This window comes from Triturus cristatus, chromosome 9, assembly GCF_964204655.1.
Source record: "Triturus cristatus chromosome 9, aTriCri1.1, whole genome shotgun sequence".
Taxonomy (NCBI): domain Eukaryota; kingdom Metazoa; phylum Chordata; class Amphibia; order Caudata; family Salamandridae; genus Triturus; species Triturus cristatus.
In genome coordinates this window covers 301,805,593-301,821,665 of record NC_140592.1, presented here as the reverse complement: position 1 = coordinate 301,821,665, position 16,073 = coordinate 301,805,593, and the positions used below count along the sequence as shown (strand labels likewise).

Sequence of the window (16,073 nt, the reverse complement as noted above, 5' to 3'; positions counted from 1 at the left end):
TCTATAAAATTAGGGGCACTATAGGGCCTGACAGGCAGACAGGGGCGGTTTCGCTTACTACCAGCTCTGAGACGCGGAGGAACTCGCCCTACTTAAAGCTAAACTCACTGGCATCACCTAGGACTCTACTCCGCACTGTCCCTTCCCGGCCTAGGATAACGAAGTCTGCCCGGTTCGAAACATACCGTCATCGCCCCCACGCTCAGTCAGAGCCTAAAAACCCACCGCGGTGAAACAACAATTAAATCTGCCTCACGCCAAGACGGGCGGTTCCCGCCGACTTTAAGAGGAACGCTCGGCCAAAGGCTAATGAAGATTGCACAGCCAATCAGCACATTGCACAGTCAATCAGCACATCGGTAGTCTGTATGACGCACCAGGATTGGCTAACGTTGCCCTCAATGCTCCAATTCTAGGTCACCTGACACATTAGCAGAACCTTCCACTCCCTGAATGACCCTCAGAATATGTTCAACAGAGGGATTGGTTGTTATGCGATCCGGAAGAGCTACAATTACGAACAAATTACATCCGTTGGATTTGGAAGACCAGCAAAGGAGTACGGACATGAGTCTGAATTCGGGGATGCTCTGTGTAAGTACGGGCAGATGGTCACCGTTCTTGTTTAAGTAACTGCTTATAGCACTAGTGATCAATAGGCAGCGACCACAATAAGCTTCTGACACCATTCAATCATGAGCACCTTGAAGATGTCATGACTAGTGGGAACACATTTTAGGCATATATTGTTTACTGTCGGGTGATAACAGACAGTTCATATTTTGAATATTTTGAGCGCTGGGCTCACTCTGTTATTTGTGTTTTTGTACCAATACCATTGGAAAAATGCACAAAAGGGTTGGATCCCCAAGTACGGCGACCACGAACAATTAAGTGCCTCAGATTTTCAGTCTCCTGCTGTCCTATACTTCAGCAATGTGCGAGCATATTCGTTTCCTAAAATAATAGGACTGAAACATTTGTCGTATCCTTGAAAACTTAGTTTTAAGTTGAAGCCAGGACTCCCATAACCACGAAGTAATCTACTCGTCTGCCAGGTGTTGACGACTCTCAGCCTTACATCCTTTATATTTTCAGGGGAGGACTTAGAACATAATTGTGGAATACTGGAGTTGCCTTGATGAGAAATGTGTTTGTTTCTTAAATCCAGTCCCCTTACTTCACCAAACATTACAACAGTTGAAAGCACGAGGTAAGGTAAACATGACAACCAGAATGACCCACGCCGAAATAGTTTGTAAACATAGTATACATAGCCACGGTGGACGACTGCTTTAGAGTTGGGTCCAGGGGTATTTTGCATTGGCTTTAGATGCTAAGCAGGAGTACCTCAATGGGAAGAGGAAGACTTAACAGTGTAGTTCAACTATCCAGAAGATGCAGAAATATCAGACTTTTTGGACATCTCTATTCTAAACTTAGGGTCACTGTATTTAACAGATTGAATAAAACAACACTGTACACGCATCTAGAATATAGATGCCCTTTCTTCATCCGAGGATGAATTGGCAATGAAAGTAGACCTGCATATTTTATGTTATGCAGATTTGAAGAGCACACTGTCACCCGGGAAGGTATCCTGGCTCAGAGGAGGTGTGAATCTAGGCACAACTAAGGCCTAGTGGCACTACTTGAAAAGCTAGGTCTTCAGCTTCTTGCAGAATTGAAGGAGTGAGGAGGAGGATCCTATGTGTAGTAGCAAGTCATCCCATGCTTTAGAAGCAATGTATAAAAAAGCCGGACTGCCAGATCAGCTTTTTCATATCCATGGGATTTGTACAAGTAGGAGTCTGGACATGGGATGTGTCTGGAATGTTTGTGAAAGCCGAAGCGATTGTTGAGGTAGGCTGGACCAGTGTTATGTAGTGCCTCAAAAATGTGGCTGAGGAGTTTGAATTGTGCTTATTTGTTAATGGGAAACCAGTGGAGCTTCTTCAGGTGTGGTGTGTGTGTCATGGGAGTTTGAGAGTGAATCCAACCACCGAGTTCTGAATGGTCTGAAGCATTCTGGTGAGTTTTTTCTTGATCCAGACATGGAGGGTGTCCCCATAGTCCATCTTTCTTTTGATAGGGGTTTGCGTGATGGTTTTCCTGGTACTTGTTGGGAGCCATTTGAAAATCTTCCTCAGCATCTTCAGAGTACGGAAACATGGGGCGGTGATAGCATTGACTTGGACAGTCATGTTCAGTTTACTGTCGATGATTCAGGGGTTATTGGCATGGGTGGTGTGGGTCTGTTGTCCACCAGGTGGAGTCCCACTGATTTTCTCTTCCCGAAGCTCATGATTTCGGTCTTGTCGGTGTTCAGCTTTAACAGTTGTTCTTCTTCCAGTGAGTGATTTCAGTCATGCAGGTATTGAACTTGATCTGGTTGTCTTCTCCGTGAGGGAGAGAATGAGTTGTGGGTCATCGGAGAGGACATTGATATCCTGAGAGCGGATGTTGCTGGCTTAAGGGATCATGTAAGAGTTGAAGAGGGTCTGGCTCAGGGAGGATCAGTGTGTATTCCATCATTTTGTAGTTCCAATGTATCCAATGAGTCTATAATCCTGGAATTGTGCAATATGTCTCTTTATTTTTCAGATCTGTAGTGTTCCAAAGTCGGAACCACAGTGCATATAGGATACAGCAACATGTGTTTCGCCCCCTCTTGGCCCGCAGGCCTGGGGCTTTCTCAAGGCGTGGGTAGTAATAGTTGGGATGGTCTTCCATGGAATTGCTTGTGTGTAGAGTGTTTCTGTATTGTATGTGTGTCATCACCTGTAATGGTAGAGATCCGTCTGGGCACAGAGCTGTGGTGTCGGGAAAGTCCCAGTAATCTTGTAGCGGGTTTGATGAAGTCAAAGCGCGGTATGCAGCAGAACGAAGAAATCGGCGGTCCGGCGATAATCGATGTTGACTGACTAGGTCCATCCTGTCAGGAAAGAGCAGATCTGTTGGCGTGCGTGTCCTTGAAATTCGATATTGTGTAGGTGTTGGATGAGGTTGGGGTCAGAGGCTGTGTAAAATGCTGCGGAAGGTTCAAGGAGGATGACGGCCGCTGTTTCTCCTCTGTCCAGAGTCATACGTATGCCATCCATGGTAGCAACAAAGCAGTTTCCATGCTGTGGTTGGGTCTGAAACAAGACCGAGTGGTGTCAAGTAGTTGATGGTTGATGAGATTTTCAATGCGATGTCTGTTGATGATTTTCTCTAAGACCTTGGCCAGGAATGGTAGGTAGCAGGGATTTCGGACTGTAGTTGCTGAGCATTGAAGGATCTGCAGAGGGTTTCTTCTGCATTGGGAGGACAGTTGTGTGTTTCCAAACATCTGGGGAAAGTCGCGGAAGAGGTGGAAGCATTTAGAAAGGGTGTGAGCATGGTGCCGATAGGTTGAAGTTCTCTGGAGTAAGCGTGGTGGGGGTATGGGTCCGATGGGGGTCCCTGAGTGGATGGACTTCATGGTGGCTGCAGTTTCTTCTGGGGTGATGATGGGCTATGTGGTTAGCATTGATTCTTTGTAAAAGATCGTGAGGCGTTTGAAGAGGTCTGTTGGGTTAGGTTGTGGGGAGAAGTTGCTATAAACGGTGGTGATTTAGTTGCTGAAGAATTGAAAGAGATTGTTGCAGAGGTCCTGCGAGGGGGTAATCGTGTTGGAGGCGGCCAATGGTGAGGTGAAATCTTTCCAAGTGGAGAAGATGTCTTTTCTTCTCTTGGTGATAGCATTGATGCAGTCTGTCAGATCATTTAGTGATCCTTATTATTTGGTGTTAGTGTCTTAGGGCAGATTTTAACATGTTCCTGTCTGCATTGTACTGGCTCATTCTCCATTTATGCTCCTGTTGTGTGTAGTAGTGTTTCATCAGTCTGAGTTCCTCTATGTACCAACTGGCCTGCAGTCTAAATCTTGTTTTATTGCTGTGTTTTAGGGCGAGGGGAGGTCAACGCAGAGGTGATCCAATTGTTGATGTCTTTCGGGGGGTGGGGGGGGGGGGGGAGTCGTTGCTGTGTCGGGTCAGTGGGTGTTTCAGCAGGCTGGTCTGACAGTGGACCGAGACGGGGATGCTGATGTTGACAAGGGCATTGTCTGTCCAGAGGACTGATGTGGGCTCTTCGACTCGGATGTTGCTGAACTTGGTGAAAATAGGGTCCAGGAGCTGTTCGGCAACGTGAGTAGGTCCCTTTAGTCATTTGGTGAGGCCCAGGCTTGCAAGGTCTTCATTGAGTGCTCTTGAGTTTGGGTTGGCATGATCTTGCTGGTGGATGTTCAGGTTTCCGACCGAGTAGGACATAATTGCTAACATTGAACGCGAGTGGTGCAACAAAGTCCCTGATAGTGTGGGTGAAGTTGGAGCGCTGCCCTGGTGGTCTGTAGATGAGAGTGCCTCTTAGTGTGAAGTTGGCTGAGCCATGAAGCTGGAATGACAGGTGTTCCATGTTGGAGAATGCTGTGTCCATGGATGTAGTGCAGCTGTTGGTGTTTTTGTGAATGATGGCAATTCTGCCACCAGGCTTGTAAAATCTGTTTTGCCTGGTTATCTTGTAGCCGGGTAAGATTGCTGTTGCAATGTTGGGTGCTGATGCAGGGTTCAGCCAGGTTTCTGTTAGGAAAACCAGCTCAGGGACATTGTTGTGCAGCAGCTCCCAGATCTCTGTAGTGTGTTTTGTGAGTGAGCAGGTGCTGAGGAGCATGCATGATAGTGTGGAGTGTTGTGTGGGTGGTTGCAGGATTGTGAGAGTGGGTTGTTGGGTTTTGTTGTTGTGGTGGGTGTGGGTAAGAGAATGAAAGCTAGCAGGAAGCGCAGGAGAATGTTCCCTCTGTATTGTATGGTGTGGCGAGGCAGCAGCTGGGGTTGAGGGCGTGGAGAGTCTCAGCATGGTAGTGGCAGGAAGGTGAAGGACCAGGGTTCCTGGCACTTGGTGTAGATGGATTTGCCTTCTGCACATGTTCACACTCTGACAGTCATTAAGTAGGTCCTAACAGGGGAGAGGCGCATTTTCACTTCCTGTGCAGATGGATGATGGGAAATCCAGTGATGTCACTTCCTGTGCTGATGGAAATGACTCCTTGATTGGTTTCTTCTGTTGAAGGCTGTTTTTGCGAGAATTATTAGAGAAACCAGTGATGTCAATTCTTGTGCATTTACTGAGTAAGAAAAAATAACTTTAGAAAGAAAAGGATGGCCTTTTTTTGGGGGGGGGGGGATATATACATTAGAGCAAAAAAGGAGGTACACCTGCTTAAGATTCAGTGGTTCAACATATGTAAACCTAAGTCTGATATTCATCTAGTCCTCGCCAAGTCCTAAGAGTAGGCAAATGTAACCTCATGTGAAAAGTAACACAAACGTCACTTACATTATTTATTAAACAAAAACTCTATCAACGTTTGTATGCCAATTGTGAAAAAGTAAGTGTGTTCTTACTGCCATACCTGATTCCGATGCAGCTAATCAAGTGCATATGATTACTTAATTGTCAAGAAGTGCTGACTCTTGCGTGTAAAATTAGAAAAGTTGTCAGTTTTGTCCTGCGCATGCAGGCTTGTGGTACCACACCATACCTTGTTCAAAAAATGATCTGTGGCCGTCTCAGGGAAAGAATATTTGCTGTTCATCAAACTGTTACATGTCATAATAGTAGAACGTCCATCATTCCATAGTGCGAAAGATGATTTACAAATGAGGAAAGTTAAACATGGTTGCCAGCTTACCTAGGAGTAGGCATCCCAAAAGTAAACTATATGAATGCTTCCAGAGATCACAAAGAACCCCAAATCAAAACCATGCAAGCTACAACCCTCTATCAGTATGGTAAAAATTCGAGTTTGTGGGACTGCACTCCAAGGAAAATGAAAGGCACAAATCGAACAGTGGACATCCTTAGACCCAGAAAAACCAAAACATTTAAGCAGACTTTCTCAAGCTTAGCTCAAGGGAACCTCATCCCTATGACATCACATTAAATCCTGATCTCCATGCATTCTGAAAGGATTTTAAAAATCTGTTTTCAAACTTTGTCCAGTGGTAATACTTTTCAGATTATTCCACCCCTTTTCTATGTTCTCGGCAGCAGCCAGAGGCCAGTTTTATTACTACTAAAATGCTTCACTGTCCTTGTGGTTTGATCTGTGTATAGAAATACTCTAATTTAAATAGGAAAAGTCTAATGAAGTAAAACCTTCATGGAATGGTAGGAGAATCCATATTTTCTCAAAAATGAAGCATGCTTTATTGCATAAGTTTGCAAAACAGCATCTGAATGAATCACAATACTTTCTGAACAATGTTCTTTTGAGAGATGAGATCAAGATGGAGTTTTTTGGCCGTAATGCACCACATCGGGTTTGCAGAAGCTAAATATTGGTTATCATAGAACCTCATACCAACTATCAAGCATGATTGAGAAAGGGTTATTTGGGCCTACTGCGCATCTATATAATCTTAAGCATCCCAATCATTGAGTCCTCCATGAGTTCCTTTGTATACCAGCACACTCTAGAGGAAATGTGAGTTCATCTGTCCATCAGCTAATGTGGATCTTGCAGCACAATAATCACCAGGGCCACTGGAATTCTGCGATTGAGAGTCCACAGCAATTTCGCATAAGTGTAGTTTTGCCGCATTTGCCACATAATCAATCAGCTGCCTCATGATCTGCAGATTTTAACAAAATCTGTTTTGTTTCTAGCTCAAACTGTTCAAAAGTTGCTAAATAGACAGCAGCACGTGTTTTTGACTGCTCAACATTGTTGCTTATTGCTATATTTGGATATTAAACTGGTACTAATGAGTTTCAACCAATGCCCAGACAGTGTTACCAAGTTTAAAGATGACAAAGTAATACTATTGCAAAATGTGCTGCATTATACCGCATAATGTGGTTTTCTTTGACTCATAATTTGGCCCTCCCCTGTCGCATAATTCTAATGGCCCTGACAATGACCCAAAATATACAAGCAAATTCATGAATTATTGGCTGATAAAGCAAAATATAATTTTGGAATGGCCAAGTTAGCGTCTAGATTTCTAACCCACAGCGATAATTTGGGGAGATCTAAAGAGAGCTGTGCATAATCTGGTATCCTGAAACATCTTGGAGGTTCAACACTTTAAGTGTGCCAGATTTCTCCCTGCTGATCTGGGAGGTTAAATTCTAGCAGATAGGAAATATTTATTTCAAGTTATTGCTGCTAAATGGACATGTGTAATTACAGAATTCACTATTTTCAGACAAGGGTGCTGGATGCTGACACATTTGTTGTTTATTAAGTATTTAAAAAGTAACATTTGTGTCACATGAAATTAGATTTGTCTACTGTTGATTTGGCGAGGATTAAATTAAGTTCAGGTACATCTTAATATGGAAAACCAACGATTCTTAAGTGGGTGAACTTTTCTTTTACACATCATTATATCTTCAGATATTAGAGCCTGAAGTTATTTGATTTAATGGTCTTTTTTAATTAACGCTGGGCTTTGCGTACTGCAGTAGAATATTAGCCAGTGACTTTTTCAGTATATTCACAATGCCAGTGTATGAAGAGAATTGCGATTCTCATATTACCATGACTAGAGAATCTGGATTTCATTAAAGACAGGGAGGCTGACATTATGCATTATTCCTTTAATGCAGTCCAAGCAGCCGCTTACATCACAATATTAAAAGATTCCAGAATACAACAATAGCAACACATGAAAGGCATGAGCCATCAACAATCTGCCTCTTTTAAATGTGGAGGAAAATAAGTTCATGAAACTTGAAACATCAAAACGATCTTCTGATGAGCAAGATGAAGGAGAAGGAAAAACGAAGGTAAAACCAAAGGCCAGACTACACACAGTTAAGGAGCGGTACCTGAAAAGAGAAAGAAGTAAATATCTCTTGAATGTAAAAAATAGTGTCAAGCTTATCAAGCTAAAAGGAACACGAGATGAAACAAGTACTGTTAGTACAAAGTACAGTAATAAACTGTAACAAAAACAGCATTAAACCATTGTAAGACCACCAAGGGGTGGGATGGGAGGGATAATGTCAGCCTTTGTGTCTTTAATGAAATCCAGATTCTCTAGTCATGGTAATATGAGAATCGCAATTTCATTACGAGAACGGAGGCTACATTATGCAGTTGGTAGCTTTGTAAAACAACATCATATGTTCAATAGGCTTGCAATAATGGTGTGCAAAGGTGCTAGCATTTGCCCAGTCAGCAGCTTTGAGAATGTCATCCAACTTACCTCCAGACGAGAGAGATTTACTGGCCATAGCACCGCTAAGGGAGTGAGCTTGAAATTTCTTTAAGTCAATACCTGCTAAACTCATAACCGTCTTAACCCATCTAGCAATAGAGGTTGAGGTTATGCCTTTGAGGGGTTTAACAAAGGATATAAGTAATTGGTTAACATCCTGAGGGTGAAGAGCAAACATTCTGCGATCATACTCTCTCATGCAGTCCACAACGCAAAGTTTTGGACATAAATCAAAACGTGGGAAAAAGATTGAATCATACATAGTCTTTGTTCTTCTATAAATCTCAAATTTAACTCCGAACATGTTATGAGATCTATACGTAATCTCCAGGGCTTTGACATCAGAGACCCATCTTCATGAGATTAGGCATAGTAGAGTAGCCAGCTTAATGGAAAGGTTTTTTTTCCCTATTGGGGAGAGTATTAACATGCCAGTTGTTGAAAAGATCAAGGATTAGTTTAACATCCCAAAGAATTTCATATTTAGGTTTAGGAGGTCTTCTTAAACAAATGCTTTTCATCACTCTACAAACAATGACATTTTTACCTACCGTTTTACCGTTGACAAGGACATGACCAGCAGAAATAGCCGCTCTATAGCAATTGATAGTTCTATAGCTGAGGTCTTTATCAAATTGTTTAACAAGGAAGTTAACTATGTCAACAATAGGTGCTTCCAAGGAATCCAGGTTCCTTTCCAGGCACCAACGTACCCAGATTCTCCATATGTTGTTATATCTGTAGTTAGTGCCTGGGGCCCAAGACTCTCTGAGGAGAGTTGCAGCAGTCGCTGAAAGTCCTGAGATTTCATTGGATCTCCTGACACTCTGCAGGCAAGAAGGGTTAAACTCCTGTTCTGAATTAGGGGGTGAAATTCCTCCATCTACGTCTGCAAGAAGATTCTCTAGGGTAGGAATTAAGAAGGGGGTGGGGTTGCAAGCTAGTTCTAGAGTGGTGGGGAACCATGCTTGGGATGGCCAAAAGGGAGTTATTAGGACAAGGAAGCACTGATCCTTTCTCACTATCTGAAGAACTCTCTGAATCATGACAAAGGGAGGGAATGTGTACACCTTGGCTCCTTTCCAAGATTGTAGTAAGGCATTGACTGCTAGAGCACCCGGGTCGGGCATCCAGCTGAAGTTGTCCTCCAGTTGAAAGGTTAGTCTGCTCGCAAATAAGTCTATCTCTAGAGGGCCCCAGATCTTGTTTAGGGTCCTGAACACGGAAACATTCAGTTTCCAATTGCTGTGGTCTAACAGGAATCTTGAGTTTCAGTCTGCAGAGATGTTTGATTTCCCCGGAAGGTATTCCGCTTTGAGAGCGATCTTGTGTTCCAGACAGAACACCCAAAGTTTCTTTGCTAGATTCGAGAGGTCCGCAGATCTGGTGCCTCCCAGACGATTTATATAGGCTACCGCTGAGATGTTGCCCATCTTTAGAATGACTGACCTCCCCTGGAGAGAGTGTTTGAAGCTCATGAGGGCGTAAAGCCCAGCTGTTAGTTCTAAATAATTTATGTGGTGAGATGATTCCTCTTGTGACTAGATACCACCAGTGTTCTGATGGAGAAGGCAAGCTCCCCAGCCATGAAGGCTTGCATCTGATTCTAAAACAAACTCTGGTTTTGAACCAAAGATTGCTTTTCTGTTCCACGCATCTAGGTTCTTGAGCCACCAGGCTAGTTCCGATTTGGCTTCTTGATCCAGACAGATCCGATCTCCATACCAGAGGCCAGAACTTAGGGCTCTAACCTTTACCCTATGAAGGGCCTGATAGTTGAGGGGACCGGGAAAGATGGCTTGACTGGAGGAGGAGAGGAGACCCAGAAGTCTGGCTAGCTCTCTGAGATAAGTCTTGCTGTTTCAGGACGTGTCTTATTTCCTTCCTGATTTTGGTTATCTTTTTGGAAGGTAGTAAAAGGAGACATTTCAATGTGTCTACTGTGAAACCTAGGAACTCCAGAGATCTGGAAGGGGACAGAATTGATTTTTCTTTGTTTATGATGAATCTTAAACTTTCTAGGAGATCCATCACAGTCTTCAGCTAGTTGTGAAGGATCTTGAGACATTATAAGAATGTCGTCTAAGTAAATGATTAAACGAATGCCCCTTATTCTTAGGGATGAGGCAACAGCTCTCATGACCTTGGTGAAGCACCAAGGGGCAGAGAAGAGTCTGAAGGGGAGAGCCGGAAATTGGTAAAGGTGATTTTTTTCCAGACAAATTGAAGAAAGGGTTGGTGGAATTCGGCCATAGGAATGGTGAAGTAAGCATCCTTTAGGTCCCGTTTGACTAGCCAGTCTCCCTCTAGAAGTAAATCCCTCAAGAGATGGATGCCCTCCATCGTGAAGTGTCTTTAAATCAAATATTTGTTTAGTTCTCTTAAGTTTATGACAGGTCTCTAACCTTTGTCTTTCTTTTTTACAAGAAAGAGTGTGCTTATAAATCTTAAAGTTTCTAATGGGACCTCTATTATGGCTCCTTTCTGAAGCATAGAGGAGATCTCCTCCTCTATTATTTTTTGTTGCTCTGGAGAGAGAGGCATGTCTCTCGGGAAAGAAGTTTGCAAAGGTATGTGAGTCAAATCGATCATAAACCCATTGACAGTGTTTAAGAACCAAGGATCTTGAGTGATCAATCTCCAATTGTGAAGGAGGAATTTGAGTCTGCCACCCACTTTTTGGGAGAAAGAAGGAGAGGGGAGAGAGTTATCACTTGCAGGGTTGTTTGAGATGAAGGTTCCACGGGATCTAAATCCTCTGATGCGTTGGCCTCGAATTCTCTAGGGGTAAAATTGAGGCACGTTGTACTGCTGATACCCTCTTCCGAAACCACAGAATCTTGGAAATGGCCTTCTGATTGAAGCAGCCGGAAGAGAGGCCCTGTCTTCTGGCCCACCCAAAAAGATTAGGATTGAAAATTCTGTGCATATTTTGCTGTGCCTTGTCCAGGGCGGTGAAAGTGGAGACGTCTTTCCCCCAAGGATTTAATGAGGTCTTCTCCAAAGAGTAAACCTTTTGGGTCTTGCAAGGGTTCTTTATCCGCCATGTCAGTTAGTTTTGGAGTTATTTTAGTGAAAACGACTTTGTCTTTCTGCATTAATGCTAGCGCCGGCTTACCCAGTAGAATTAATGCTCTCTGGCTCCATCCCCTGATGAGATTGGTGTTGAGAGGGGTGCCATTGATGTGGTTGTCTTCTGCGGAATCTAGTATTCTGGCTATTGGTCCCAGTACGTTGAGAAGACGGTCTTGGCACCCTTTCAGGGATTTTTCCATCCCTTTTCTTGGATCACGTCCAAGTTTGAATAGGAATTTAATGAGTTCAGGGTCCAAATTGGGTGTATAGCAGCTTTTATCCTCAGTAGAAGGTCTAGAGCATTCAGCTCTAAGGATGTTACGAGTGTCCCTTTCTAAGAGGTTTCTTATCCATTTTTTTAATGAATTTTGTGACATGGTCCTGAGGGAACCACTCGGAACTTCTTGGGTGTTTCAGATTTAATGGGGAAAACGTTTCTTCCCCCTAAGGGGTCAAGGATAATGTCCTTAGAGGATGATGGGAGTTCCTCTTATGGATTGTAAAATTCTTGATCATCTTCATCAAGGACATACTCATCAGGTGTGTCTGAGGATTCTATATCATTAGATTCGTTATCTCCCATATTGTAAAGAGCATTATGATATTTTGTGCTGCTAGGGACACCCAGATGTTTTGTGCTGCTAAGGACACCCAGATAAGTCGTGCCGCTAGGGACACCTTGGGAGTTAAAGGTGCGAGGACCTCCATTAGAAGTTGTAGTGCTAAGACCTCCCTGAATTGATGAGGTGATTGGACCTCCTATATTGTTCTTATCAATGTTTTTACTTTTCTTAAGTCTTTTACCCCTTAATTCAGTGATCTTGTCAGAGTAGGGGTTTGGAATTTCTGAGATTTCGTCCTCATCAGGGAGTGACCTTTTAGAGGACATGATCTGACTTAAGGTCTCAAACATGCAGGACCTCAATTCCTTATGAAGGATTTTTTGCAGGGCTTCGTTGTCTATATTAGGAGTAAGGGCAGAAGCCTTGTCTGAGTCAGAGTCAGACATGGAAGCAAGATGGCGGCCCCGTAACGGAGGCCGACGCAGCTGGGCTGTGAGGACAATGAATTAAGCCCCAAGGAGATTTTCAGCCGTTGACACGGTCCCACCCGATCTCGGTAAATATTGCTGGGATTAACGGCTAGGGAAACCGGCTATGCCGACAGCACTAACCAGGTGTCGGCTTTCTAGACAGGCCCTTCGTTTGGCGCTGGCTGCATTTGCAGCTCTCTCTTCCGCCCACGGACTCCGTGAGAAGGGGCGGAGCCAGGCGCCGAGGCAGCGGAGAATGGCAGCGTGCAGCTCGCGGGAGTCTGACAGTGGCAGTCACAGCAGTCTCGGCGGTCTTGGCAGGCGATCATTGGGTCTGAGAGCGCAGAGGGATATACTGGCCCCTAAAGTGGCTGCGGCCTCAAAATCGGCGCTCCACAGGAAAAAATCTCAGAGGGAGGAGACCGAGCCTGAGGGTGATGAGAATTTGCAAGGACCTCAAATATCAGCAGGACAAACGAAAAGAAGGCAGCAGGTAGGACCCGGCTTGCGGCAGTATCAATCGCGGACATCTTCCCTAAGGTTGGCAAGGAGAAGGGCCTCAAGGCTGCGGAGGTAGGTGCAAGCCTACTGGTGGATACTCTTCCTGATAACTCTTTCTTGACTTCCGAGGAACGCACGGACTCTACCATGGGTATACCTTCAGCTAATATGTTTGTCATCTGTCCCTGCAGATACTGAAGTTGCCCCAGACGAGTCGACCCCTATGGAGGTCACCATTGCATCCTTAGATATGGGGAAAGGATGTGGCAGTATTTTGGGAAGTCAGCCAGGGCTGGGAACACTAGTAAACACTGAGCCACAGAAAGCTGACCCGTCGCCTACTAGTTTGACTACCGATAAGGAAAAAGCGCCAAGTGAATACTACTTCTCTGTCTCTGATGGGGCGGAGTGGTCCGAGGAAGAAGAACGTAGCTCCTATTCAGGTTCAGAATCTGATTCTGAGCATGGTCTTCCGGCAACTATTGTGCGGCCTCTGGTGGTGAAGAGTCAGTCTCTGAAAATAGCTCACTCCTCCCGAGAACTGAGCTGGGATCACTCTCCTGACTTAACTCTGCAGGGAGGACCTGCGGCGGATAGTACTCATCGTTCCCTCCTGGAGACCATACACCAGGAGATACTTGCCCACAGAGATGAAACACGCCAGGATAATCGCAAGGCACAGGCCGCCATGAGGAAGATGCAGGGAGTAGTAAGAAAGCTATCGAAAGTCTGTACTAATACGGCGGATAGAGTATCCAATCTGGAGGAGAGGGTGGTATCCACGGAGGCCGAGGTGGCTGAGTCCACAAGCAAAGTCAATGCCCAATGCTCCCAGGTTGTGGACCTACAGTGGAAAATGGAGGAGATGGAGAACAGGCTCCGCAGGAATAACTTTAGAGCCTTGGGGATCCCGGAGGGGATGGAAGGGTCGGACATACGGGCATTAATCATCAAGCTCTTTGAACAAGTATTTCCAGAGCTTTCAAGCTGGAACTGGTCTATCGAAATACGAGTACATCGTACCCCCTTTAAAATTCGGTCCAATGTCAAAGAAGGCGACAAACTCAGAGCGGTATTAATATTTTTTGGCAACTTCATATTGAGACAGTCCATTGCAGAAAAGGCTAGACCGGATGCTAGGAGGAGTGGTGACGGGTTTTCCTTCTTTGTCCGTCCTGATTATTGCCACACGACTGTGGAGAGAAGATGGCGGTTAAGAGAAATGATTAAATCGTTTCAGGAGAAGAGGATTCAAGCCCATCTCATAAATCCGGCTCAGTTAAAAGTGATTAACGAAGGGAGGACTCTCTTTTTTTTCATCAGAAATTAAAGCAAAGGAGTATCTGGTCTCTTTGGGCAAGAAGGCTGATTAGTTTGTGGACTGGATACTGGGTGTAAAATAATCTTATACTGGGGGTGGTCGGGATATTAGTCACTCTGATAGGGTTAAATAGTTAGAGTAGTTAAAATAAGGGGTTATAAAGGGTTCCAGGTATTTGGTTTTCTCAGTGCTTGTCCTCATCTGCCCACTACAGCACCATCACATGCACAGACTAGGTCTGAGCGCTTCACCAAGAAGGGTTCGGGTTCGGGACAGTGAAAGGGGTGGGGTTCACATTGGAAGGGAGGGAGATCGGGGTGGGAGGAAGGGAGGTGGGGGTCTGGGGGTCAATGGGGGAAAATAAGGGGAAAAATTGCAGTTTGTTTCATCTTGTGTGTTTTTTTTTTTTTTTTTTTTTTAGTCAGATAAAGGCTTTATGGATACAGAAGTATTCTGAGGAGCAGGTTTTTTGTTATGTTCTAATAGTGCATCAAGATGGTGGGCATTCGGGTTTGCTCTATAAATATAGGTGGGCTAAATGATTGGAGGAAACGTTTAAGGCTGGCGCACTTTGTTAAGAATAATAGACTAGATATTCTCTGTCTTCAGGAGACCCACCTTCCTTGGTCTAAAAGGAGCCTTATATCTGTCAGTGGCTTTGAGATGGTGGCCTGCTCTACCCAATCTTCAACAAACAGGGGAGTTGCGATCTTATTAAAAAATGTTTTGGGAGGGGTTAGGCGGACTAAGTCGGATAGCAATGGTAGATGGGTTTTAGTCGAATTAGAAAGGGGCCTGACACTTTGTGTAGTGTATGGGTCAAACGAAGATGATCCGGAGCTCTTTGACTTTCTAGAATTAGAGCTAGCTACCTGGCCTATCCCCATAATCTTGTGCGGAGATTTAAATATTTCCTCTGATTGGAGCGACTCTGCTGTGTATCAGGGTCGTAAACCAAGAGTTTTTAGGGCAATAAAAGCCCATATCAACTCTCATGGGTTGAAGGATGTATGGGGTGCAAAAGAACCATTAAAACCTGGTTATACTTATTTTTCAAATCCCTATCAGAAGTTCACTAAGTTGGACTATTTTTTTATTTCTTCCAATGAAATAAATAGAGTAGGAATAACGAAACTACCGAAGTTATTGTCTGACCATAATCCTCTGCTATTGTCTTATGAAATATCCGGACTTGATAGGGTCAGGACCAGGTGGACTTTTGAGAGGCGTTTATTGGGGGATATAAGATTTACCGAGCATATGTTGAAATGGGTAGATGAGTTTTTTGCTGCCAATAGGTATAGCGCTTCTAGGAATTGTGTTTGGGAGTCATTCAAAGCGGCTTTAAGGGGGGAATCTATAAGTTTCGGGGCCAGGACAAGAAAGGAGGAGAAGAGGGAAGGCGAGAGGTTAATGGGTATTCTGTCTGATGCAGAAGAACAGCATATGAGAGATATAATTATGGGAGGGGACAGTAGTAAGAGTCAGAGCGAACTGCTGAAAATTAGAGCGGAACTTCAGAAGTCGATTACCCAGAAGGCTTCAGGAGAGTATCAAACATCTAAGACCAAGCGTTACGAAACGGGAGAGCAAGCAGGCAGAGTTTTAGCTCTGCAAATAAGACGGGGGAAAGCTAGGAATATTATTTCCCTGATTGAAGAAAATGGGGAGGAATTCACGCAGACAAATGAGATAATTCAGGCTTTTAAAAACTTCTATCAACGCCTGCATGATGAGGAAACGCGGGACGGTAATCAGGGGGTCGAGGTGGTGGATAAGGGTCCCCGTCTTAATATTTTGGAGAAGGATGCACTGGATAGAGATATTAGTGGGGGAGAGATAAGCAAGGCTCTGCGTGAGCTAGCCTCCGGTAAGGCCACCGGCCCGGATGGGA

General features: G+C 44.4%; 1 protein-coding gene across 1 annotated transcript in view; it reads left to right on the top strand.

Moving 5' to 3' along the window:
• The first annotated feature begins 458 nt into the window (after nt 1-458).
• LOC146797776 (suppressor of cytokine signaling 5-like) overlaps nt 459-16,073 on the top strand; it is a 36,758-nt gene continuing 21,143 nt past the window's right edge. The window contains exon 1 of the mRNA XM_085624965.1: nt 459-594. The gene's annotated coding sequence lies outside the window, so the exon portion shown is untranslated. The remainder of the gene's footprint in view (nt 595-16,073) is intronic.